The sequence below is a fragment of the Peromyscus leucopus genome, chromosome 1 (assembly GCF_004664715.2).
Source record: "Peromyscus leucopus breed LL Stock chromosome 1, UCI_PerLeu_2.1, whole genome shotgun sequence".
Lineage (NCBI taxonomy): Eukaryota > Metazoa > Chordata > Mammalia > Rodentia > Cricetidae > Peromyscus > Peromyscus leucopus.
In genome coordinates, this window is record NC_051063.1 from 23,284,079 (window position 1) to 23,309,098 (window position 25,020).

Sequence of the window (25,020 nt, forward strand, 5' to 3'; positions counted from 1 at the left end):
CATAGTTCACGGGGACAGTCCACCACGACATGGTGACAGGAGTCTGCAGTAACTGGGTGCATTGCATCTGCATCCAGGGAGCAAAAGGAGATTAATGCCTGCACTCAGCTAGCTTTCTCCTCTTCTCTTGAAAATAATTGTTTTCATAAAGTATTCAGATCATGGTTTCTCCTCCCTCGATCCTCCCAGATCCTCCCCAACTCCCACCCATCCAACCCCATGCCGCCTTTTTCTCTCTCTTTAGAAAACACGCGGGCCAATTAAAAAACAAAACAAAACAGAATAAAGCAAAGTAAATGGACGGGGGGGGGGGGGGGGGCAGTAAAAGAAAAAAGAGCACAAGAAAGAAATACGTGCCCACAGGGAGATAGATACACACATACACACTCATACACATAAAACCCATGAAAAACATAAAATGGGGAAACAGAAAAGCAAGACAAGTAAGGTTAAAAAAAAGGAAGTCCAAACCCAGGATGGAAGAGACAAAACATCCCTGAAAATGCCAATGAGTTCATTTTCTGTCGGCCGCTATAGCTGTGCATGCGGCCCGCCCTTGAGTGTGGTTTCGATACAGAGTGAGACTCCATTGGAGAATACCAGTTTCTCCTGTCGGTGGCTGTCAGTTGGAGATAGCCTCTGGGTCAGGATGGGAGATCATGTCCACTTCTTCTCAGCACCGGGACCCCACCTGGCTCGGACCTGTGCAGGCCTTGGGCATGAGGCCACAGTGTCCACGAGTTCCCGCTTGCATCAATCCTGTTGTCCTGGGAGACACTGCTTCCGTGGTGTCCTCCATCCCCACCGGCTCTTACAGGCTGTCTGCCTCCTCTTCCGCACCGATGCCCCAGCCCTGAGCGGAGGGGTTACCGTCCTCATTTTTATGTGAGCAGTCTGAAACCCCAGCCCATGGAATAGTGCTGTCCACATTTGGGATGGGTCTTCCCACTTCAACTAACTTAATCTAGACACTCCCTCACTCACGTATCCAGAGGCTTGTCTATTTGGTGAGTCTAATCCTGCCAAGTTGTCAGTCAATATTAACCATTGAAGGAAAAAAAATAACACTATCCTCCTAAACCCTTGGGTGAAAATATTTCTGTTTCAGACAAATTGTCACAGGTTCAGAAGTGGGTGCGCCTCCCCTGATAGTGTGCCTCCTTCCTTTCACAGGATACGTGTGTGTTAATGTGCAGGAAGGGTTTGGCTTTATGCTCTTCCATGGCTGAGCTTGAAATATTAGATTGCCCATGCCATACTCCCAGTATCTAGCACAAAAGTTGACCAAATTTATCATTATTGCCGTCATTCCATCCCAGCGTGTGGATGTGGTTACTTGGTTTTATGAAAGTAGGTCTCATGTGGCCCAGACTGGCCTTGAACTCTTCCTGGTCCTCCTTCTTCTACCTCCCATGTCCTAGGACGATAGATGTGCATCACCACACCTAGCCATCGTTTTAATAACCTCACAGGTGTTTTATGACTCTGACCTCACTATTCAGAGAAGTAGGGATCTTAAAGTCCTTATTTTGTCCATAAGCAAACTAGAGCCCAGTGAAGTTAAATTGTTTCTATTACCCAGCTAGTAAATGGCATAGCCATTTATATCTTAAGAGTCTTCATCCAGCCAGGATCAGAAGAGTCCAAGATATCCTAGGTCTGTTACAAAGAGCCCCCACAATACAGCATTTTGCCATCATATCTCTGTCTGATTGTCTATAACAGCCTGTGAGGTACTTAGAAGCAAGAATTGATTCTTTTAAATTCATTTCCATAATCATAGAACCCAAAACAAGGATTGACATGTATAAAATACTTTAAAAAAAAAAACTATGCATGAATTCTAGAGAAAAGAAGCCAAGAAGGAAAAATGTGTCAGTGAATCTCAGGCATGACCACTGGTTCCACATATTCCTACCACCTGTCAGATCTGTCCCTCCAGGGGCGAACGATGTATCAGCTCCACACAGCCTAATGGGGCCAGCCATGGCTGTCAGTCCAGCCACCTTCTCCACTGCCTCTCACCCTCTCCTGGTACATGGATACCCAGAAGAGAACCGCGTATGATTTGGCTCTTCATACAGACTTCTCTATAGCAATAGCATATTCCGAAGCAGCATTGGGCCGTCCTCTCAGTGGTCTCTCTTGTTACAGAACAGCATCTGAGGAGTTTTGTTATCATAATCCAGACTGTTCCCCTAATTTCAAGTTTACTGACTGTGACTAACCTTTTTTCTTTCCTTTGTTGAGTGTGTGTGTGTGTGTTGTATATACATTATGTAGGTGTATGGGTGCATGTACACATATGTGTGGAAGCCTGAGGTTGATGTTGAGTGTGTTCCTTGACTATTCACTTATGTATTGAGGCAGGGTCCCTTGCTGATCCCTGAGCTTCTTACATTGGCTAGTCTACCTAGCCAGCATGCTCCAGGGACTCCCTACCTCCCCTCCAGCTTGCTGGGATTACAGGCTGGCTACCACACCCGCCTGACTTTTACACTGGTTCTGATGATCCAAATTCTTTGGGGCAAGCACTTGATCTATCAAGCCATCTCCACAACCCCTGATGGCTAAACTTATCAACTTCATTATACTGAAAAGTTCACAACTAGGAGACTGGTAAAGTTCACTCATGGGTGTGTCTGTGAGGTCACATCCAGGGAAAATTGTGTAAGTGGGGAACACTTGTGCTGGATGTGGATAGCACCCCACCATCCTGTAGACTGAGGGGCCCTGGAAAGTAAAAGAGATGGGGAGAGCCCTGGAGAGCAGACTTACTCTGAATTCATGCCCACCCCCATTCTGTCTCCATCCCTCCTTGTTGGTGGTGTGGGTCCACTCTGCTGCACCACACCCTCCCTGCCAGGATTGCCGGCGCTCACTCAGACAGCGAGGCAAGAAAAATGTCTCCTTCCTTAAGGTGTTTGTCAGGCATCTGCCAGAGAAGAGGAAGCTAACAAATATACTGACGGAGTATCTTCTGTTGACCTTTGGAACAAGGCAGTAGCACGCTTCCTGCTCAGCTCTGTTTGTCCTGTGAAAATTGACTTCCATGACCCAAATAGAAAGGAAGCAGCCATGTCCCGGGTGTTTATCTGTGGAGACAGGAAGGGAAAACAATAATGTTGCTTGTCAAATCAGGAAACTTGGCAGTATTCAGTTCCCCTTGTTCCAAAATCCCAAACTGAAATGATTGGCTTACCAAGTAATCGGAAATTTCAATCAAAAGAAATAATATAAATTTATTTATTTATTTATTTATTTATTCATTTATTCATTTATTCATTTATTTATTTTGGTTTTTTGAGACAGGGTTTCTCTGTGTAGCCCTGGCTGTCCTGGAACTCACTCTGTAGACCAGGCTAGCCTCGAACTCACAGAGATCCGCCTGGCTCTGCTTCCCGAGTGTTGGGATTAAAGGCATGTGCCACTAGCGCCTGGCCAAAATAATATAAAATTTTTAATCAAGACCAAATTTGAACAGGATTTTTCCCCTTGTTAAACTGACCAAGACTTCTCTAAATTGTAACACACACTGGATATATACACTAAATATGTTAATACACTAGATATTTAAAACTGGTAATCTCATAAATTGTTGATAGTGGAGTAAATTGTCACAATGCAGCATTTATAGTATTTATATAATGTGGAGGCCAGGCCATTTGTCCTATAGTTTGCTCAAATAATTCTACTGCTCAAAATCTCTCTAAGGAAATCATACAAAGTATAGAGGAAGCCATAGGTACAAAAAGGTATTTCTCTCTCTCTCTCTCTCTCTCTCTCTCTCTCTCTCTCTCGTGTATGTGTGTGTGTGTGTGTGTACTTTGTTTACAACACTGAATGAAATAGGCAAAATATAAAACTTTTACTTAAATTACTCAAGGTTAATGACTCTACTTAGAAAGACTATTCCAAGAATTCTTCTAAAGAAAAGAATTAGAAGAGAGGGGAAGAACATGCTTTAGTTACAACATGCTTTCATTACAGTACTGTGGCCCCAAACTGGAAATTACCTGTCAAGCTCAGTGGAAATAGATTAGTCATAGTGAGTTGTGTTTGTGTTACAGGTTATCATCCAATCATGGAAATGTGGAAATGTCAGGCACCACAGCTACCTAGAAATATGAAGTCATTGTCAAATGTCATTCTTTAAAAGACTTATTTATGCATATATTTTTATGTATACACCAGAAGGAATCTGATCCCATTACAGATGGTTGTGAGCCACCATGTGGTTGCTGGGAATTGAACTCAGGGCCTCTGGAAGATCAGTCAAGTGCTCTTAACCACTGAACCGTCTCTCCAGCCCAAATGTCATTTTAAGTCTCTGTATGTTGAGCATTTACTATGAAGTCAGCACACAATTTGCACATCTCTCCATCCTTATAGGACCCTATGGGAGGAGACGGTTCAAGCCTCACATGGATGAAAAAGTGGGGACCAGGTTGCCGAGTAACTTCCCCACATTTACACCCTTGGTGAGCCAGGACTCAAATGTAAGCTCACTGACACCAGAATCCCAGCTAAGAGACAAAGTTGTTGTGTGTGCGGAAAGGGTGTGTATGAGAGCCGGAGTGAGGGGATGGGTGGAGCAATGGTCCAGTGGTCTTACAACTAACTGTGCCTGAGCAGCATGCTGGGTGCAGCGCCAAGCCCAATAACTAGCGTAAGAAATGGCTGGAAAGGAGTACACTAGACCATCAAGAGGGTTTTGTTCAAACGTAAGGTCGTGTGTGTTCCTCCTAGAGAAGTGATGCACGTGATTTCTACACCACAGCTCTTGGCCTTCCTGCAGACTCTCATTTTCTCTAGAATATGTTCTCTAAAGTGTCCTGGCCACTGAAAGGCTGTGGTATTCAAAGACAACAAAATCACTCCCACAATGTTGTTAGTATTGAGATCTTTCTCTGTCATTTTTTTTTTTTATAAAATTTGAGGGAAATTCCTCTATAAAATCCTTTGTAAAGATTGTGGGGGAGGGGTGTTAAACTCTCAATTCCTTTTATTTCTCTTTCTTCCCTCTGCGTTCTCGGCTATCTCACGAAACTAGTGACAGTGAATAGCTTCGTCCATGCCAGGAGACTGTGAGCTCTACTTATTTTACTACATCCTTCCTGTATTTGAGAGGATACACACACACACACACACACACACACACACACACACACACACACACACACGATTAACAGTTAAACATTTTGAATTTAAACATTTAAATATTTAAAACTCAGAAGGTCACAGATACACTGGAGTTTTGGCAAACTTTTTACATGCCCAACTTGTGTTTCCCTGATGTCAAGGGCAAACTTTCGCCTGTGTTTTTCTGAGAATCTGAAGAGAAACTAAAAGATAAGCCGATTAAGTGAAAGTGCGAGCAGGCGCGGGGCTTGCCAGCATCCTGCCAGCCTCAGAAGATGTCACAAGGGCCAGAGTGCGCGCACGCACGCACATGCGCACACGCGCACACGCGCACACACGCATGACTGAGCTGTGGCTGAGCATATGAGGCACATGTGACGGGAGCTGCCTGCACCCCTCCCTTCCAAGTAACGCCTGGGGAAGTTGTCTTCAAGAACTGCCTCATGGCAGCAAAGTCATGGGTGGAGAGTACAAGGGGCCTTTCCACAAGCACACCAACTCTTTTTGAGTGTTTTCAGAATGAAAAGAAGGGTAGGATGACTTCCACAGGTGACTGCCACGTGGCGGAAGTGACGTTTAAGGGCTGTTGGGGAGGCAATGCAGGTCCCGAGGGACAGTTCAAAGCCAGGTCAGCAGAGCTCTTGTTTTCTGACTGAGCATCAGTGTGACAGGGTCAGCCACTGGACCATCTCAGCAACACTCTTTCTTTTCAAGGGTGTGTAGGGTACACCTAGTCCCCTCTGTCAGCTATGTGTCATGGAGAATACAAAACATTGCCTTAGGTATGTTTCACACTGGGGACTTTAAAACAAACTAGAGAAATGCATCACACACCGAGAACGTTATATAAAAACCAAGACTGCATACAGTTGCATGTCTGATGAGTGGAAAGAGCCTCCAAAGAATTCAAAACAGATGGGCGATCCTCACGGGAGTCAGTAACACAAGAAGCAGGGAGGGATGGAGCAATGCGCTGAGCCTGGATGCTTTCCAGTGATTGGCACTCCAAAAATTCACCCAGCTGCCCAGCCACCTCCCTGGCCATTCAGGATGGTCACATGCAGAAATGTCGGAGAAGCATCCCAGAAATGCCTTGCTGAGGCAAGAGTTACTCTTGTGGTTGTTGATTGTGAGGGCTTCTGAGCGACCCAGAGGAGAGATAAGTCCCAGAGGGGTGGTGAGGGCAGCAGGAGCCATCAGGGTGCCTGGGAAAGTGGGCATTTTTCCATCCAGTTCTGTCTGTTACAATGGTGTAGCCACAGCCCTGGACACTCGCTGGAACTCAGCCCTGAGCACTGTAAACTTGGTTTTTCACATGGTGCTTCGCTTGACCTAGCCTCTCTTTCCGTCTGTTGGCATAACTGTCCATCTGTTTGTCCGTAGCAGGACGAAAACAGATGAAGGTGCAGAGGAGAGTTTGGTGTGTGTGTGTGTGGAGGGGCAGGTGGTAATAACTTCCTTCTTCCACTTAGTCCCCGGCCCTCTAGGAAACTAGGAGCCCTGACTTTTATCTGATCGCGTCAGGGTTAGCGCAGGGCCGCAGTGACATTCTGAACTTGACTTTGAGCCACTAACCGGGGCAGGGAAAGGGAGATGGGCACCTGCTTCAACTAAGCACCTATGAGCAGACTCAGACCGCATAGAAAAGAAAGTGTGAGCATGTCGGGAAGTGTACTCATACGTCCCAGGCTCCCCTGCACACTTCCCTGTTGGGGATCGTTTCTTTTAAGCTTCCAAGACTGTTTTAGGTTTTAAGAAGCTCCATTCCTTAACTCCACTAGGGCAGTGTTGTACGAGGCCTCGGGGAAAGAGCCATTTTTTCCCAAGATAGACACCAGGACTATTCAGGGAAATTGCGAACATGGGAAAGTCAACCTGTTGTCCTTTTTCTTTATCAAACCAAGTAGTAAACGGCATGGAACCAGAGAGAGTAAACAGCATCTCTGTCGTGAGGGGCTTGGGTCCACCACTGAGTATTCTCAGATGCCCGAATTGAGCCTTAGGCTGGAGAATGCAGAAACAGAGGAAAGAAAGGTCCTTTCCAGCGCACAGCTTCTAGCTGTGTCCGCAAGAAAAAGATGAACCTGTTCTGCATCCCTTTCCAGTGTGCCCTGACCCTGAGTAAATGCTTTCGTCACCAAGAAGAGTGGTCAGAAACAGCTACTGAGGCACCAAAAACCCACCGATGAACATGATACTACAGGGGCTTCTTGGGAGCCGTGTGACCTAGTTTTGGATTGGCATACGGGTGCTTGTCCAATGGGGGTCTGCGAGGTAAAGCCAGAAGGAGACGGTCTCTCGCTTGGCAAGGGCCAGGAGACCGTGGAACAGCATAGAACACCACCGGGACTACGTGGCCTGTACACTCTCTTCTCTCATATTGATGATTCTCTGGGCGGCTTTTAGTTTTACTTTGTCAGTCACTCATGGGACAGGTGAAGTTCATGGGCACATGTAAGGAAGCGGCACAGGGCTGTTAGCTATGTCCCCCAACGCTGGGACAGAACATTGAGGACAGTGTGGCAAAATGGAGAGAATGCCTTCCCAAAGTCCACCCTTTAGAAAGAGGCTTAGGCAAAAGACTCCTTTGTAGGCCAGGGGAACAGTTAGAGAAAATACAAGCTAACTGTATACAAGCAGCTGATAGCAGATCACCCCTATTTCTGCAAATATGCTTTGTTAAGTTTTGAATGATATTGTTGTTTCTGCGGATGTGTGCCTATTTTTTTTAACTTTTATTGATTCTTTATGGATTTCACATCATGCATTCCAATCCCACTTATCTCCCTGTCCCCTCACATCCACCCTCTCTCTGCCCTTGCAACCTCCCTGACAAAACCAAACCAAACTAAAAAGGAAAAACAAACAAAATAAATAAACTAAGTAAAACTAAGAAACAAAAACAAAACAAGAAAAGAGAGAGAGAGAGAGAGAGAGAGAGAGAGAGAGAGAGACAGAGAGAGAGAGAGAGAGAGAAGACTCTTGTCCTGGCAGCTGTAGTGTGGCTTCCTTGAGTCACACAGTTGACCCTTTAGTTCACTCATTTTTATTGCAAGTGTTCATGACCCTGAGTCACTGGTCTGGCTCGAGGCCTCTGGTTTCTGCTACGACACTGATAATAGGCTCTCACTGGGGCTCCTCTTGGATATCCTGTCACCTTTTAACTTTGTAAGGACAGGATGTACCTGGCTCAAAGTTTAGCCAAGCTAGCAAAATGATAAGCATTGTTTTTGGCTTAAAAGATGTTTTGATTTAAAAGTTGGGAAAAAACATATTTGGCGTAATTGTTTTTGCCAGAGGTTAACATTGGAGGGTAGTTAAAAACGTGTTTGTTATTATAGAAAAACATGCTTGTTTTTGAAGTATAAATAAAGACGGCTAGAGATATTCAGGGCTGGCCACTTGTGTGAAACGCATCTTGTGGTCCAACAGTTCTTCTTCCACCAATGCCCCTTCCTTGTCTCAGAACCTGAAGCCAGGCTTCGGCAGGACCGCATCAAGTTGAACATTCCAACCAAGTGCCATGCATTTTTCTGGAACTCTCTATTTTCTGGAGGTCATTTACAGAAGTAAGCAGGAGTCACCGGAATAAAACTGGCAATGAGCTATATTTTCTCAGAACTTTTTTTTTTTTTTTTTGAGGCTTGCACAGAGGAAGAGAGATGAGAGAAGAGGTATGCTAATAGTAGTCCTCAAACGCTTAGTACCTCAGGGCACTGTAGAAGAGTTCCTCCATCAGTAACAACATCATTCAACGAACATTTTTGAGCACTTGCTGTATTCATAAAAGGCAGTGGTTATGTAAAAAGGATGTCTCTACTGTAAGTACAGTTTACACCCTTGAAACTCTTTTGTCTGGCATCTGAGACAGGGAGGCACAGCCATACACTGGATGTTTATCAGGGGATAGGTCCCTACCACACAGTAGAGGGAGGGGGCTGACAGGCAACCCAAAGAATGGCTCAGGGATTTTCTCCACTGCTATTTTTTTTTCATTATTCCCACATCTCCTTCAATAAAATTTTGTTAAATATTAGGGTCTGTTCGGTGTCTGGGGGAATTATAACCTGTGACTCCGGTGGTCAGTGGTGGTTAGCTATAAGCAAGCATTCCTTGAGAATTCCCTGAAATCCTTGGGGAAAAGTCAGAGGGACCCTATCACAGTTACACATGGAGATGGGCCTCGAGGTTATTGGGACATTGATTAGAACTGTGGCCACTTGGAACCTGGTCAACTTTAACAGGTGTCACACAGGTCTCTGTGGGCGAGTTGAGCAATCTCACAAAGCAACAGGGCATGCTCCCGAGACCTCGGGTCACTGGGCGTTAAAAATCCAAATGACTTCATTTGCTAGGGGACGACGTCCTGAACACATGGATTTGAAAGTCCAAAGTGATAGCCTTTAAACTCCTCATTGCTATTTTTCTTTTTTAAAAAATTAAAAATGGCATGTGCATTTGTGTCTGTCTGAATGCTGGTGTATATACATGTGAGGGCAGGTACTTGGAGAGTCCAGAAGAGCAGAGCAGATCCCTGTGCTGGAGTTACAGGCAGTTGTCAGCTGCCTGGTGTGGGTGCTGGGATTCAAACTTGTGCCCTTTGCAAGTGTGGTTCACTCTTAGTCACTGAGCCACCTCTCCAGCCATTCTGCCTCCCTTTACCAGTCAGCTCTCTCCGACACTCGTTCTGCAACCCATCACCCAGAAGGGAGGAAGTTATCAAGTATGAAATTTGGTCTGCTGAACACTGATTAGATGTTCTTCATGAGTTATTTCATTTTATCCTTTGCACCAACAAGGCAAAACAGGTAACTATCCTTATTTACTAGTGAGAAATGGGTACTGAGGGGCTATGTAACCCAGCCAGTAGGTGGCTAACAGTCCACACAAACACAGGTTTATCCAACACCAGAGCTCTCTACACAATCACATAAAGGATCTTAGGATTCTCCTAAGCAAAACATAATTAAGAAGAAAAGTGTGTTTGGAGAAATGTTTAATGTTTCTAAAGGTAGACTGACGCCTGTCCACGGACACTGACCTTCGTCTGTAATGAAGACACACAGGTCTCATGTTCCCTCTCCACTTAGGGGACCGCCAAAGGGTACAAGAGGTGGAGTAAGGCAGTTTCAGCTTGGTCATGACGGAGTCAAAAGAACCTTCTTGGATGATGTGTACAGAGAAATGATACCTATTTGGAGGGGGTGTTTTCCTAGAAGGTTAATAAAAACATGAGGTTTCAAACACAAGTTGTTTTACATATCTGGTATCTAAGAGTTTATGTTCGTAAATATCCCTTGCCCATTCAAAATCCCATTTACAAACAATGGTGTATGTATGGCCCATAGGTAGGACACAATAGACATGATATGAAGTCAGGGCCACTGGATACAAGAGGGTGTGCTTTGGTAAGTCCAGAAAGCAACTGATAATGCCACTAACAGGCTATAGTAGAACTTGTGTTCTGTTTTGAGACAGGGTCTCACTATCTGGTTTAAGCTCCATGGAATTCATGATCCTCCTGCTTTGTGTCCTGTGTGATGATAGGTTAGGCCCGTACCATCAGGACCAGCCACACACCAAGAGTTTCATAAACCACAATAAAAATTAGAAAAGAAATAAAATAAGCAAAGAAGTTTCAAATGGCAACCTGAAGCATTTTTTGACTAGTAGGTCCAACAGACCCAAAATTACTCCACGTTTCTCTCAAGAGTTTCTGAGTTCTGTGTCTGGCCTCGGGTCTCTGTAGAGCCGTAAGTGACGCCTGGGTAAAGATGTGCAGACCACATTTGCAAACGCCAAGTCTCTTTCGCTTTCATCCTTAGCACTGCTTCCGATAAGAAACACTAACCACGGGGCCCTGTGTGATCGCTATCTACCAGATAATTACATAAGACAGCTTCTCTTTCTTTTGTTTTTAGTTTTTTCTTTTTAAATATAACTCAAGCAGGATATAGGCCTGTTCAAACAAGTCTTCACTCACTGAAGACTTTCTATAGTAAATAACAGAGATCTGGAGAGACTACATTGTATTTCTGATAATTGATGTGGACCTAAACTGTTAGCTTTATCATAATACAGATAATTAAATTTGCCTGATGTTTTAACGTCAGCACAGTGGCTGCACTGAAATCTACTGCTATTTCAGCCAGAAATTGCAACTTTGCTTCTCTAGCCACAGCCTAGCAGGAGGAATTCTGTGCCCACAGGCACCAGCTCTGTTGCTGCCGCTAAAGGGAGCTTTAACTAAACCTCTATCATTTTATTTATAAATAAGACTGGAGATTCAAAGGCTGGGGTGGAAACCTGCTAGCTCCGAGAGGCTGAGTAGCAACCAGCAAACCCTATTCTCCTTACTGGCGTCTCCGAAAGACCCGTACTTCTGCCTCACCAAACCAGAAAAGGCTGTCCCACTCCAAATCCCTCCCTGCTACTTCCTGTGTCTCTCTATCACTCCGGGATGCCCTCTGGTGCTCTATGATTACTTCCTGTCAACTAGTTGCTAATGCAGGCTCCTGACCCAAGGTTAATTTTATTTAATTAATGCAAATGCAAACTCAGGGTTCACGGTGTGACTGAATATCCCCCAGCAGCCTGAGGACAAGGCAGGGTCAGAAATAGATATTTTCATATTTCTTCTCTAATTTCCCCTCTCCCTAGATCTGCAACCACACTTTCAGATGAACAAGATAGCTAAGGTGAAATGATAGAATGTGGGTGCAGAGCGATCAACTTGTGGTGAGCACCCAAATTGTGCTTTGCGTAGTTTCCTAGCAGAATTTGATATTAAAACCTAAACAGGCACCACCAAAACACCCCTCTGCCTTTCTGTTACCATCCCTCTTTTGTGCTGACATGATCCTGTCATCGGTTGATGATACATTTGTAACCTGTGGGTTTTCTTCGCTGATTTCCCAGAAACTGTTTGAGATAGCCGTGTTGTTTTCCTTCTGAGCCTCCTCCCCGAGAGCTCCCCCTTTGTGCACCTCAAACTTACCCTTCAACAGGAACTTCTTGATTTCATGTTTTTAGCCTGGAACTTGCTATAAAGTCAAGGGTGACCTCGAACTCCTGATCCTCCTAAGACTGGGATTACATGCCTGCACCACCATGCCCTGTTCATCAGCTTCTGAGAGAAAATGCTGGTTTGTAGGGGTGCACTGGGCTTTGACTTAAGCGACCCATCACAGTCAGCTCCGACCACACTATCACACACGTGTTAAGTCCCTCACTGGATCCTAGATGTTTTGTCTTTCAATATTTCCTATGGAGAAAAATAATGAGGCATCTACAAGCAGAAGGTAAAGCCTACTAGCTCCAATTGATTTGAGGTTTCTGAGCTACCTGGGGCCAGGAAGGAAGGCCAAGCTTCAACAGTGTGGGTGGGTTGGGGGCCCTAAGGGTGGGCTCGAGTCTTTGAAAAAGTCTGGATGGTCCTGCAGTCACTCACAAAAGCAGGTCTGAGCCTGACATATGGAATACACATGTAGGCACACACCCACACCCACAGACCAAGTGTGAATAGCTGAGTAGTTGAATGCCAGTGAAGCTGGGCCAGTGGGAACAGACATTCACCTTTCTTCCTAGCATGTACTTGAGGGCTGTTTCTGCTTTATTTATCTTTGTTTTAGGTCACCTCCATCCCTGCCCCAGCCTGATGCTCAGATACCACCTTCAGGCTGAACAGTTGTCAATCATTCCTCCTTCCGACTTTAGCAATTGCTAGAATAAGAGGACAGCACCTCCGAGGTGGGATCCAGGCTACACAGGCCTGAGTACTAAGAACAAAGACAGAGAGGAAAAAGTTCATGTTTGCTCCCTTCTGTTCTAATTAGCTGGTTGCTAGAGGCAAGTTAATGTGTCTGTTTTCCCCAACTGGGAACTTTGGTTAATGTCACTGAGGTGCCCTGAAGATAAATCCTCTCACAGGAGGCCTGTGGAAGCAAACCTAAGGAAAATACAGAGCTGCCAGTATCTAAAGAAAAGCAGAGAAGCAAACCTTGAGTTCTCATTGGCTCTCCCCCAAGCCAGTGCTGCTCATTGTTTAATGTGCACACGAACTGCTGAGTATCTTCAAATGTAGAGGCTAATTCAGTGAGTCGTGGGTGAGCTCAGGATTCCGCAATTCTAACATGTTTCTTGGTAAAATAAGTTGCATGTGGAAGACGACGCTTGACTCAGCAAGAACCTACAGTCTGGGTCCTTGATCATGGTTAGAGTGTCTCCCACCCCCATCCTCCCACTCTGTACACGGCATTCTGGCCCTCATCAATGACTTGAAGAGCTCATAAAACGTCATGCAAAACACCATACTGTTTTAAAGCTGTGTGGCTTTGTGTAGCCCCCCTCTGCCCTTCACGCTCATCTCTCTTTAGTTGGCAAGCTCCTTCAATCTCAGCTCAGGTGAAACCTCTGCCATTAAACCTCCTCAGGCTCTCCGTCTTCCCGGGTGGGCTCTTTCCTTGATGTTCACCACACGGTGGTTCTGTGCTGCTTGGGTATCTGGGGCCATAACACAGAGTTGCTCACTGCACTCTACGTAAAGTCTCCCGGCCAAAGAGGCAAGAAGGGGCTGGATTCCTCTCTTTTCTCTTTTGCCAAGCCCGAGTCCTACTGAGATCTGTCCATCAGGATGGAGGGCGCTTTCTAATGCACATAGACATGCATGTGCACTGTATTTTTCTAGCAGTTCTATGTGAAGTCCTTGAGGAAAGCTCAAGACTCACCTTTTCTTAGGACAGTGCCTGTCACAATGAAGTTTTATTGAAATGAAATGTTCATTGAATGAATGAATGAACAATGAGAGAAAAAAATGGAAAAGTACTGAAAGGATGCATAGAAAACAATTCTGTTTCATCCTAAAGGTAAACCAGCTGAGTGGTAAGTGAGACTTAGGGATTTATTAACATACTACTGAGAAGACAAGATCACCAAAGCCCTATTTTGCTAAAAGGACTTTACTGGGAGCCAATGAAAAGAAGTAAAAATGACTAGTCAGAATCTTAGGTGGACTCAAAACTAACATAAAAACCCAATATCAACCACAATTTTTCTCATCTCTTTGGATCTAGGGAAGATGAGGGAGACTTGAGGTTTTAGTTTGGTTGTTAGAGTCCACTGGAAGCAATTCCTACAGTAGAAAATGTGTAGCAGAGGAGAAGAGTGTTCAGAGTGGAATCCTTGATTTTTGAGTATGTAGTTTTCCTTCACTTAGAAGGCTGCGTAGCTGTAGCAGCAGCAGACAGTTGGTTTCTGTTCTCAGTTCCTGATTCGGAGGTCCTAACACCCTGGTTGTGAGCTGCCATGTGGGTACTAGAAATCAAACCTGGGTCCTCCAGGAGAGCAGACAGTGCTCTTCATTGTTGAGCCATTTCTCCAGCCCTGCATCTGTTACTCTAATGAGGCACCTCCTGATGGTCACCTGGATACTTCACAGTATCCAGGTCCAGCCATGACTTGGCACTTCCAGTGGAGCCCCATCTCTGAAAAGGGAAGTTGGGGAGGAGGTACAGTTATAAATCAGCCATACCCTTGACCGTGGAGTTTGGAGATCTCTGGGTGATAAACACACCCACAAGCCAAAGGGTGGTGCAGCTCAATTCCACAGAGCAGGTCCTGTCCTCAGCATTCTTGGAGAGTCTGTTCTTTCAGTTTATCTGTAGTCTTTATCATGCCCCATAAAATAAGCCAGGGGAAGCACTGCACTGTTTCCCTCAGTTCTGTGAGCCATTGTAGCAAGTTACTGAACCTTGGGGGTAGGACTGTGGGAGTCCCTATTTGTCGTCTGAAGTTGATCCAGAATGCTGGAGGCCTGAATGCAGCACTGGCATCAGAAGTGAGGTGAGTCATGTGTGCGTGCTAGATCCCAGAACTGTCATGAACTGCATTTTAAGACACCCAGTTGGTATCTGCAGAGCTGGTCAGGTGGTAGCTGACAGAAAAAAACCACATACGTGATGTCAGGCATGTCGGAGGAGCAATGCAGTTTTTATTTTAGGTTAAATTTGGAAGCAACATAAAGAATGTATTGAACCATAATTGATGAAGCTGACCTAACTGCTGAGGTCCTTGGCTTTTTCAAGAGATGCACAAACCAGATGAATAAGAACTGTAATATAATCTTTTTTTTTCTTTTTAAAGAGAAAGGATTTCTCAATGTAGCCCAGACTGGCTTGTAGTTCATAATCCCAATGCCACAGCCTTCGAGGATTACAGGTGTACCCCGCCATCCCTGGCTTACTAGTCTTCAAAAGGTTTACAAGATCTGCTTTGATGATCTTCTAATAAGACTTATATCTCTTACAAGTTTGGACCAAGATTTAGGCACTGTGTATGTACCTGGGACTTGCAGAAGGTACTGGATTTGCAGGGAGTTTACAGCTGTCAATGACATTGATGAAAAATGAGGAAGTGCAAAGGGCTAACACTCCCTCAGCCGAAAATATCCAGAATTTTACTCTGGGGCTGTGAAAGAGATTCCTCTGATAAATGAAGTAACATCTTGCAAAACCCCAGCCCGGGCTTTGCCTTCTTCCAACATCTCATTCTCCTTCAGACCTGTTTCTGACGATATGGCTGTGGTTTGCAGTAAGAGGAACTGAGAATGTTGAATACTGTATTTTACCATGTGACTTCAGAATAAAATATCATTCAAATCCGAACCTTAATTAAACACACTCAAATACAGAGAGAAGAGTTTTGGGGGTAAAATATAAGAATTACCTTTTTTCCCCCTTCAAAGTTTAATCCCAGGTCTCTATAATTTTAAGACCAGTGGAGCAAATAGTAGAGAAGCTACGGGGCAGCCTTCAGCTACTCGTGGTATCTCTTAGATCCTTGTATATCTCTTAGATATTTGCATCTCAGGGACTTTCTAGTCTACTTTTCTAGGGCTAGATGTATGGTCAGAGTGATCTAAAATTATTGAGAAGAATAGAAATGAGGTCTCCAAGGTGTCACACATTTCAATACTATGACCTCCAAGAGCCCACTATGCCAAAGTCAAGACCTGGGGAATTGCAGTTTCCTCTTTTAAAGGCAATACAACATGCTGACTTCATGTGTTTTATTCTCTGGGCTATTTCTAGAAGGCAATGAACTAGTCAGTTTCTTTTTGCTTTATGAAAATAAGTGAAGGGACTGGGAAGATGCCTCAGCAGTTAAGAACACTTCCTGCTCCTGCAGAAAATTGGAGTTCAGTTCCTAGCACCCATGCCAGGCAATGCACACCTGCCTGTAATTCCAGCTCCAAAGGCTACAATACCTTCTTCTGGCTCCTGTGGGCACCGACACTCACATGTATATGCCCCCCCACACACACACACATCCATAGTTGAAAAAAAATACCATTTTTATAAAAAGAAAATAAGTGGAATAGCAAAAATTAATTTTTAAAGAGCTTTAATTCTTTTTAATTACTTTAAGAATTATGTGTTGGGGAGGGCTGTGCTTGTGAGCACAGGTGTCCACTGAGGTCAGAGGCATCAGATCCCAGGAAATGGAATTACAGGCAGTTGTGAGGTTGCTGACTTGGATGCTGAGAACCAAACTCATGTCTTCTACAAAAGCAGTGTATGTTCTTAACTTCTGAGCCATCTTCCTAGTACTGGGGTTTCAATTCTTTAAAAAATGTTTTGTTCATTTTGGAAATTTTAAGAAGCATAAGAGCATTTAAAAAAAAAAAAAAGATCCCCACAAATGTCATCAACTATGCCAAACTTACCAATGTCTTGCTGTGGCTTTTTAGGTTACAGAGAAAATCAATATTGTGTTCAGGGTTCTCTAAGGGACCACTATTCTCAACACACTGAGGATCAGCAGGGTACTATGAGGAAAAATGATGCAGAACCTTTATGTCAAATGGAATTTAAGAAAACATGACTGCTCACAATTGCCCTCAATGGAATTTTACCATGTGTTACTTCACCTATATTTCTAAGCAGGTTAGAAATGTTGATGTATTTATTTATTGTTCTATACCTTGGAAAAAAGTAAAAGTACTCCCCTTAAATACTAGTACACACACACACACACACACACACACACACACACACACACACACCAAAATCCATTTGGGAAAGTTGAATTCTAGAATGATGTTTTTAATAGCTTTTTAAATTAGCATATAAAACAATGGGCTTCAGGCTGGAAAGATGATTCAGCAGTTAAGAGCACTGGCTGCTCTTCCAGAGGTCCTGAGTTCAATTCCCAGCAACCACACAGTGGCTCACAACCATCCCATCTATAATGAGATCTGGTGCCCTCTTCTGGTGTGCAGGCATACATGCAGGCAGAACACTGTATACACAATAAATAAAAAAATAAATAAATAAATAATAAATAAATAAATAAATAAATAAATCTTAACACACACACACACCCAACAAACCAAAACTACAGGCTTTGTTATGCTGTGGGATGTTGTTCTGTATGCTGTGAATGTGTGTTGCTCTGATAGGTTGATAAATAAAATGCTGATTGGCCAGTGGTCAGGCAGGAAGTATAGGCGGGATAAGCAGACAAGGAGAATTCTGGGAAGAGGAAGGCTGAATGAGGAGATGGCAGCCCGCCATCCAGGGAGCACACAGGTAAAGCCACAGAACATGTGGTGACATGTAGATTAACAGAAATGGGCTAAATTTAAGTGTAAGAGCTAGTCAGTAATAAGCCTGAGCTAATGGCCAATCAGTTATAATTAATATAAGCATCTGAATGATTATTTTATAAGCAGCTGCAGGAGAGAGATTTGTCCCAACCACCGGCTAGCTGGACACAGAAAAACTTTGTTATAAATGGCACCAAAACGTGGAGCAAAGTTTCCACCTAAAACCTGAGAAACCTTTAAAAAAAAAAAAAAAAAGATTCTAAAATGGAGCTAAAAACAGCTTCCTAGTGTACATAGGCTTGGGAGAAAGAAGAAAATGAATATAGGTAGTTATATAAAGAAATAGTTTTAAAAAATAAAGTCTTTAAAGAGATAGTAAAGGTAATATAAAAAATAAGCCACACAAAGATGGATATTACACAGAGAGTCTGGATTATATTGTCTTTGGGATTTTTAACTGCAGAGAGACATTGATTGTAAAAGCTGCTGAGTTAAATCAATATGTATATTTTTAAAGATATCTTGATTTCAAAATCTACGTCTAAGGATATGTTGCTTTGGAAAAGAGGTTCTGCTTTTGTTTCCACAGAGGATGAGAACCTGTGGATTGCTTCCAGGCTAATATGGTTTGACTAGCCAAGAGACCCTGAGAGGCCCAGATGATCCAACATCCAAACAGCTTCAAGGCAACTGGCTGAAAAAAATACAACATCATTGACTATTCCAGTCAGGACTTGATGATAATTCTTAATTTTCTCAGGATCCCCATAAGATTACCAGTGCCCTCTATCAGCAGGAAATAGCCTAGAAAACTATGCCCACATTCCCAAAAAATGGATTATAGATGTTTTCTTTGTTTAGGTTGTTGGTTACAAATTGTCATTGGTCATAGTCAATCTCTTTCTAAAAGAAGAAAGGGGGATATGATATGGAAATATAGGATATAGATAGGATAGGATAAAAGGGTGGATTGCTGAATCTACTTTTAAAAAGCAACAACTTGCTTAAAATATTTTACAATGCTGTGGATTTTAGTTTATTGATACAAATTTAAAGTTAATTTTGTTATACTGTATGTATATTTCTGCTCTTGTTTAAGGTATTTTGTTTGTGCAACTCATTTGAAATTGTAATGTATAATTAAGAAATGCAGATTATTAGTCATCTTTGATAATCAAACTTATAGTCATGTTAGTTAAGTTTTCTAGGTATACATAGATATATTTCAATTAGGTAGGTAATCTTCAAACACTTCAAAGATCTACATAATATGGCATTTAAAATGTTTTAAAAACTTGGACTTTTCTGGACAGTGAGACATGTCTGCTCCTGGCAGCACTGATTTACTTCAAAGAGAAAGATGGCATTAACACTATATGGAGTTTATCTTCTTCTTGGCAAAAATAGCCATTTGGCCAGGCGGCGGTGGCACATACCTTTAATCACAGCACTTGAGAGGTAGAGCCAGGAAGATCTCTATGAGTTCAAGGCCAGCCTGGTCTACAGAGTGAGATCCAGGATAGGCACCAAAGCTACACAGAGAAACCCTGTCTTGAAAACACCCCCCCCCCCAAAAAAAAAGCCATTTGGACAAGAAACTATTCTTGCCTGGACTGCTTGACAAAATGTATCAACATGCAGGAACCATAGGAAGGTGACCACTGAACTTTGCAAGGAGACTGCCAGATATTCTACAGGACACACAGAGAAGTAACTAAAAAACTCTAGGCCTGTAGGCTGAAGATGGATGCCCCAATGTTACAGAGGAACTTTGGATTACTGTCCACCACATAGCCAGCTGTTTCTGCCATTCTAGATTTTTAGAAGTTGCTTACAATGCTCTTCCTATTTACTTCCTATCTAGGAACCACGTTGAGAGAAAACATTGTTATTTGTCTTTCTGAGTCTGTGGGACTTCACTTAACATACAAATTTACAGTTGCAGGGCTGGAGAGGTGGGTCAGTGGTTAAGAGCACTAACTACTCTTCCGGAGGACCCAGGTTCAATTCCCAGCACCCACATGGCAGCTCACAACTGTCTGTAAGTCCAAGATCTGGAACACATGCAGGCAAAACACCAATGCACATAAAATAAAAATAAAAATTATAAAAATTTACAGTTGCATCCATTTTTCCTGTACATGTTATGATTTTATTTTTTATAGTTAAATAAAATCCTGTTGTATACACGTGCAGCATTTTCCTTATCCGTCCATCTTACTGGTTCTGTTTCTTAGCTACTTAGTGTTGCAGTAAGAAACAGAGGCATGCAAGTCTCTCTAGTGTGCTGGCTTGGAGTCCTTCAGGTGCACACCGAGAAGTGGTACACCTGGACAATTGTGGTCCTATTTCTGGTTCCTGAGAAACCTCTGAACTAATTTCCCATTGGCAGTGAATAAGGCTCCTCTTTCCCTACATCCTCACTAGCATTTGTTGTCATTTGCATCCTTGGTATTAACCATTCCAGAATGTTATTTAACAAACAATCCTAATCCATGTTTTTAAAGACTTGGTTGGAAATATATTATTTATCAAACAAGTTAAGACCTTGTTCTAAGGGTCCTGACCATCAGAACATTCCCTGTGATGTAGCTCCTCTCTATTGGCTGATTTACCTGGACCTCAGAAGACACCAGAAGTGATCTCTTTTGGATGGCTGCATAACAACAGATGTCTTGGCTGGCAATTGATTTCCCCAGGTGGAAAATCATAGTTTCTTCCTTCTCAATAGCCTCCTTCAATATATCTGCATGAGTAATAGAATGTTACATTCAATAGTGTGTTCTCACATAGCTCCCTTTCCCAAAGTCCCTGAGAGAAGCTGGCTGTTAGCCCATGAAGCCTTGTGCACTCCTGACTGGAAGCGGCCTGTGGAGACTAACCCTTGTGTGTTAGCAGGGAGGAGTCTCTCTATTCACTTAGCATGAAGCGTCTTTAGGTTGTGGCCTTCCCTTCCTCCAGCCTCAAGCAAGGAGATCTGAATATCAATTTCACATGCTTTGTCTCCAAGAGAAGTCATGTGGTCCCAATGCAGGAAGATCTGGCCCCAGTCTTGCTGCTGATTGTATTTTCACTGATAGGCATTTAAGGAAACAACTGACCATAAATTATAAGAAATTGTGTGCTTGCTGATGCAGATAAACCTCAGTTTTCATTTCTTCTGCTGGGAGTATGACCAATATTCCAAAAAAAAAAAAAGCCTTCAGGTCATTGCATTGGCAATCCTGTTCTGTGGGTGATGATATCAAACCTTGGGGTAGTAAAGCTGGGGCAGAAATTCAACCCCACCCCCTGTGTCACACAGGCAAGAAAGCCACCTTGTCATGCTGTGCTCACGATGACACAACTGATTTATGGTATATAATGTCATATTCTTGGAAGAACAAAGAGGAAGAAGAGGAGGGACATGGGCAAAGTTGGGGGGGAAGAATAGAAACTAAGTGGTGTGTCTGTAGAAACGGCTCCTGGTATAAGACTCATGGCTTAGCGTGAACCTTAGACAGAGAAAACTTTAATTACTCACCCGCCCCATAATTCTAGGGCATTAGGCTCACATGGTGCCTTGAAAATGGGGTCGATTTGATCTTGGTCTCCTAGCTGCCATGCTGCTGTCTGCTTGCCCTTCAGTGTCTGAAGGGACCTTTTACCTTGGCAGGCTTCTGAATACGCTCATGAAATTCCTGTCTTTGCTCACAGATCCACCACAAGGAATCTTGTTGTGATGTTTGGGTCTATAGCACCCAGGCTGCGCCCACATAGGCTCCATCAGAGCACCCAGGCCACACTCTCCATCAGGCAGCTCCTACAGAGCTCCCTCAGGCTCCATCAGAGCTGGCCCTGGTCAGGGCTGCTCCAGAGACAGTCTCGAGCCAACACTCCTACAGGCTCCATCACAGAACTCAGGTCACACTCCCACAGGCTTCATCTGGGCTCTTCCTGCTTGAAGTCACGAGCTGTTTGTGGACTTGTGAAAAGTGAGACCAGTCCCCCAACTCATAGAATCTGTTTCAAAACTGCCTTCCACTCTCGATACACACAACTGTCACCCATTCTCCCCTTCTTAGGGTTAGGGTGCTTTTTTTTCCCTCTTCTCCTCCAAAAACCTAGTTCTTAACACTCTGTCCTAATTAGCTTCTCTGTTGCTGTGATAAAACAATCTAACCAAAGCAATTGGGGGAGGAAAGGGTTTGTATGACTTATACCTCGAGCTAACAGTCCATCACTGAGGGAAGCTGGGGCAGAAACGAGGCCGGAACTGAAACAGAGAGCATGAAGGGACACTGGTTACTAGTTTACTCCTCTAGACTGCTTATACAGGCCAGACCCCACCTGCGTAGGGATGGTGCCGCCTGCAGAGGGCAGGACCTCTTACACCAATCAACCAAGACCATTGCAAGCCCTTCATTCTTCAACTTTACTTCCTTCTCCCCAGATGACTCTACAGTGGTCCCTGGAAACGAAAATTAGATGTAAGGCAGTCTTAGAGGAGGCAGAAAGGGAAAGGTCAAAGCTGAGGACTACTCAAAAGAAATAATTCATAGGATTTAAGAACAAGTGCAATATGATGTCTGGGAAAGAGATCAGTAAAGGACGATGCTGAGATGGTTTAATCAACTCATTTGGGGGTGGTGTGGATTTCTGAAGCAAGATGCTCCTAGTTTATCGGTGGTATCGATGGTGGAGGCTTATGAACCACAAGTCTAGTTTGAAAATGGCAAGGAGGATATTCTCTTGAAAGGATGCCCAACTAGCTAAGCAGGTAGGTGAATGTGTGAGTCTCGCTGTTTTAAGTACATGAGAACAGGGAAATCAAAACAAAATTATAATGCAGGAAGGGTATCTCCGGAAACTCTCTTCCTCTCTAGGACCCATTTCAAGTATCCAGTTCCCTAATTTTTGGCCATACTTAGCTTTCAAGAACATCTATATCATTTCCATGAAAGCCAAGCTACTAAGGAGACATCAGTGCACACCTCTGGGTCTCTGTGTGAGTGCCCACAGGCGGGCAGCGCTGCAGGAATGTGGCAGTGGCTCTTACTGGCCAGACACTACTCCAAGCACTGAGCATTCCCATCTGACTATGAGAAATGAATCATTTTATATATGGAGAAACTGAGGCACCAAGAAGCTATGACCTGCCCAGGGTCACACAGATAATGACCAATGGAGCAGAAAGCATACGCTAACACCATGGCCTGTGTTCACAGCCACTAGGCTGCAGATAAATGGGTGTAACTTGAAAAGAATGGAATTTGGAACCAGATATAGTAGCACACACGTAGAGTCTCAGCTGCTCAAAATGCTAAGGCAGGAAGATCACAAGTTCAAGACCAACCTGGGCAACACAGCCAAACCCTATTTTTAAAAGAAAAAGAGAGCTGGCGGGGGGAATGAGAGAGAGGAGGGGAGTGGAAATAGACAGTCTATGTGGGGTAATATCCTGAAAATTTTAGATCACAGATGTTAACCTACTACTTCTGATTATTGTAACATGGGCTTTGACAAGAATTAACCTGAGGCGATTTACTCAATCTCATACATTTCCTCAGACACACAAATGTCAGGACAGTGGCCTTTATACAGCATTACTCCTTATGAAAACATTTATAACAACAGCCGTCTGGAAATAACCTACATCTCTACTGATACGGAGCTGGTTAAAAAGTAATCGTATTCCTACAAAGTAGAATATAATTCAGCCATAAATAGGTATAAGGGAGCTCTCTGTGTGCAGCTGTAGAGAGACCTTTAGGGTATCTTATGTGGAATAAATCAAGGCACAGCACTCAAGTATGTCATAATTTGAGTAAATAGTTGAAAGGAACACGTGTATATCTATTTGGTTGTATGGTTATAAGTATAGGAAACCAAAAGAATTGGTTTCTTAGAGAGAACTGGGTGGGTGTGGTACATACAGGGAAGTGAGGAAGGAGACAGAACCGGGAAGCATCCTGGCAGGAGGCCGGAAAACACAACCACTGGGCTCTTTTCAAAGGTGTGGTCAGGGCTAACAACAAGAGACAGGAACCTGGTGGGCAAGTTTCGGAAGAGAATCTCTGCTGTCCGAAGGCCCGAGAAACAAGGGGAAGCGGGAATTCGTGAACCCAAATCCGAAGAAAGCTTTTGTTGGTGAGAAAGAAGAAACCTAGCCACTGTGGGCCCAGTCTGCAGGGAAGGAGCTGGGAAAGGCCCACACCACCCTTCCCGGCTCGGATCTAGCAGTGCCTCCTGGTGAGCAAACAGCCCGGGTTGTCTCAGCCTCTTTCCTGCTGCGCCTCTGGAGCTACAGTACAGAGGGCACACTGGGAACAGTCTCCATCGCTTTCTCTGTTCACAGATACGACGTAAGAAAAGTGACCAGCTTTTGTTCACACACAAAATAAATAGCAATAACAATAACAACAACAACAATAATGATGATTATGATGATGAATTAATACTCAACAACAATAATAATATTTTTAAAACCCGCACGTGAAGAATTGCAGTTTCCAAGACCTTTCTCCCCGTCTAACATTTCTTTGAAGCACTTTTTACCAAGTCTCAGTCCATGGCGCCACCTAGCGTCCAGGAGAAGCTTCACAGGCTCAGTTCCACTGCCTGCCTCCAAGCCTCTGGGCAGGCGAGCAGTTTCACTGCCAGTTAGACCCAGCTGGGAATGATCTTCGCCTCTAAACGGGGAAAATAATTTGAAATTTAAAGTACTTGGAGGTTTTTTTTTTTCTTTTAAAACAACAGTGGAAAATTATCTACATTCATTTTTGAACTGGGTCATTATGATTTCTCTGGGGGGACATGTTTCAAACTGCTTCTAAGGTTTGAAGCACCCTGTGACCCACCACTAACCATTCTGTGAGCCACTTCCGAGTCTGCACTTCCTCGTTTAGTTGAGTTTTTGTTTTGTTTTGTTTTTAAGATTTATTGTGTATACAGCGTTCTGCCTGCATGTATGCCTGTAGGCCAGAAGAGGGCACCAGATCTCATTATAGATTGTTGTGAGCCACTTGTTTTTAATATAGCGATTCTCAATCCTGGCTGCAAAATACTCACGTGACACTGGTTTGTGGATGGGTTGTTTAAAACTAAAACGCCATAGAAGCTTTAATGAGCCAGGAGCCTTGCTTGTGCTAAGGGGCCGCCAGTTAAGTATGCACCCTGCAGCTAGGAGGTGCTTGCTCCCAGACTGGGAGGCCCCTGTAAAATGGTGTTCTAGCCCCATGCTCTTGTTCCTGAGGCACCCTAGGCTCTGTTGTCATAAGTCTACCCATTAGTCC

General features: G+C 43.8%; 1 long non-coding RNA gene across 1 annotated transcript; it reads right to left on the minus strand.

Moving 5' to 3' along the window:
* Positions 1–390: 390 nt before the first annotated feature.
* Positions 391–21,527, minus strand: LOC119087931. The gene is made up of 3 exons (XR_005091490.1): positions 20,362–21,527; positions 4,017–4,118; positions 391–3,095 (listed from the first exon to the last, which is right to left on the minus strand). It is a non-coding gene; the product is annotated as an uncharacterized LOC119087931 (long non-coding RNA).
* Between the last annotated feature and the right edge of the window lie 3,493 nt (positions 21,528–25,020).